The sequence below is a fragment of the Ascidiella aspersa genome, chromosome 5 (genome assembly GCF_963924565.1).
Source record: "Ascidiella aspersa chromosome 5, kaAscAspe10.2, whole genome shotgun sequence".
In the NCBI taxonomy this organism is placed as follows: domain Eukaryota; kingdom Metazoa; phylum Chordata; class Ascidiacea; order Phlebobranchia; family Ascidiidae; genus Ascidiella; species Ascidiella aspersa.
This window is the reverse complement of record NC_139451.1, coordinates 9,100,747-9,103,246: the sequence shown is the minus strand read 5'-3', so window position 1 is coordinate 9,103,246 and position 2,500 is coordinate 9,100,747. Positions and strand designations below refer to the sequence as shown.

Genomic DNA, 2,500 nt, shown 5'->3' with positions numbered 1-2,500 from the left:
TACGAGCTCTCGTACAGTGAAACTGCGAATGGCTCATTAAATCAGTTATGGTTCATTTGATCGTACGTTTTACGTGGTTAACTGTGGAAATGCTAGAGCTAATACATGCGTGAAGCGCCGACCTCGCGGGAGGCGTGCTTTTATCAGACCAAAAACCGACCGGGCTTCGGCCCGCAACCTTTGGTGACTCTGGATAACTTTGCGGATCGCACGGTCTCGCACCGGCGACGGATCATTCAAGTGTCTGCCCTATCAACTTTCGTCGGTACGGTACTGGCCTACCGAGGTTCTTACGGGTAACGGAGAATCAGGGTTCGATTCCGGAGAGGGAGCCTGAGAAACGGCTACCACATCCAAGGAAGGCAGCAGGCGCGCAAATTACCCATTCCCGACGCGGGGAGGTAGTGACGAAAAATAACAATACAGGACTCTAAACGAGGCCCTGTAATTGGAATGAGTACACTTTAAAACCTTTAACGAGTATCCATTGGAGGGCAAGTCTGGTGCCAGCAGCCGCGGTAATTCCAGCTCCAAAAGTGTATATTTAAGTTGTTGCGGTTAAAAAGCTCGTAGTTGGATTTTGGGCGCAGGCGGCCGGTCCGTCGCAAGGCGTGTACTGGCCGTCCTGGCCTCACCTCCGGTTCTCCGCCGGTGCCCTTGACTGAGTGTCGGCGGCGGCCGGAACGTTTACTTTGAAAAAATTAGAGTGTTCAAAGCAGGCGATTCGCCTGAATAATGGTGCATGGAATAATGGAATAGGACCTCGGTTCTATTTTGTTGGTTTTCGGAGCGCGAGGTAATGATTAAGAGGGACAGACGGGGGCATTCGTACTGTGCCGTTAGAGGTGAAATTCTTGGATCGGCGCAAGACGAACGACTGCGAAAGCATTTGCCAAGAATGTTTTCTTTAATCAAGAGCGAAAGTCAGAGGTTCGAAGACGATCAGATACCGTCCTAGTTCTGACTATAAACGATGCCAACTAGCGATCGGGGGGCGTTAGTTTTACGACCTCTCCGGCAGCTTGCGGGAAACCAAAGTCTTTGGGTTCCGGGGGAAGTATGGTTGCAAAGCTGAAACTTAAAGGAATTGACGGAAGGGCACCACCAGGAGTGGAGCCTGCGGCTTAATTTGACTCAACACGGGAAATCTCACCCGGCCCGGACACAGTGAGGATTGACAGATTGAGAGCTCTTTCTTGATTCTGTGGGTGGTGGTGCATGGCCGTTCTTAGTTGGTGGAGCGATTTGTCTGGTTAATTCCGATAACGAACGAGACTCTGGCTTGCTAACTAGTTACGCGACCCAATCGGTCGGCGTCTAACTTCTTAGAGGGACTAGTGGCGTTTAGCCACACGAGATTGAGCAATAACAGGTCTGTGATGCCCTTAGATGTTCGGGGCCGCACGCGCGCTACACTGACCGGATCAGCATGTGCTCGCCTTGGCCGACAGGTCTGGGTAACCCGCTGAACCCCGGTCGTGCTAGGGATAGGGAATTGCAATTATTTCCCTTGAACGAGGAATTCCCAGTAAGCGCGAGTCATTAGCTCGCGTTGATTACGTCCCTGCCCTTTGTACACACCGCCCGTCGCTACTACCGATTGAATGGTTTAGTGAGGTCCTCCGATTGGACCTGGCGCGGCCGGCAACGGTCGAGCCGGCGTCCGAGAAGACGATCTAACTTGATCATTTAGAGGAAGTAAAAGTCGTAACAAGGTTTCCGTAGGTGAACCTGCGGAAGGATCATTAACGGTCTCGCAAACGCTTCGGCGAACGCGAAACTCGGACAAGCGAGAGAAAAAGTTTTTGCTACCCGGCGCCCGACCCGCGAGGAGCGGCGCGCCGGCCGGCGATTCGGTCACCCGGTAATGTTTGCGCGTCGAGTGCCGCGGTGCCGCGCGCTCCGGCTTCAAGCGTCGGCCTGGCCGACCGCTCGGCGCGGTATATTTTGTCACCCTTTAGTGCGAGGCACTGTGCGAGCGAAACAATCGTGGATGGCTCTTGGCGGTGGATCACTCGGCTCGTGAGTCGATGAAGGACGCAGCTAGCTGCGTGAATTAGTGTGAATTGCAGGACACATTGAGCATCGACGTTCTGAACGCAAATTGCGGCCTCGGGTCAATCCCGGGGCCGCGCCCGCCTCAGGGTCGCGTTGCAAACGTTCCGCGCGGGGATTTCTCCGCGCGGCTGCTGCGGCGTCGGACGCGCGAGCGCCCGTCCCGCTCAAGACAGCACGGCACGATGCGCGACGATCGCGACCAGAATCCCGCGCGGCGGCGGCGAGTCGACCTCGAAGAGGCCAACGGCTGGCGGCTCAAGGGCGGGAATCGAGGTGCGCGGCGGCGCGCGGCGCCGACGGCGAGCGCGGAACGGGAAGAATAGTCCCGGTCCTTACTTTCGGCCTGAGGTCGGACGAGGCTACCCGCTGAATTTAAGCATATTACTAAGCGGAGGAAAAGAAACTAACGAGGATTCCCTCAGTAACGGCGAGTGAAGCGGGA

The 2,500-nt window shown here is 55.6% G+C and overlaps 2 non-coding genes and 1 pseudogene across 2 annotated transcripts in view; all 3 read left to right on the top strand.

Moving 5' to 3' along the window:
- Nucleotides 1-1,748, top strand: part of LOC146142636 (small subunit ribosomal RNA) — a 1,811-nt gene extending 63 nt beyond the window's left edge. The window contains exon 1 of the ribosomal RNA XR_014500166.1: nucleotides 1-1,748. This exon is cut by the window's left edge and continues 63 nt beyond it. This is a non-coding gene — a ribosomal RNA (small subunit ribosomal RNA).
- Nucleotides 1,749-1,995: 247 nt separating this feature from the next.
- Nucleotides 1,996-2,149, top strand: LOC146142635 (5.8S ribosomal RNA). The gene has a single exon (XR_014499623.1). It is a non-coding gene; the product is annotated as a 5.8S ribosomal RNA (ribosomal RNA).
- A 248-nt stretch (nucleotides 2,150-2,397) lies between these two features.
- The window catches only part of LOC146142634 (large subunit ribosomal RNA), a 3,679-nt pseudogene continuing 3,576 nt past the window's right edge, over nucleotides 2,398-2,500 (top strand).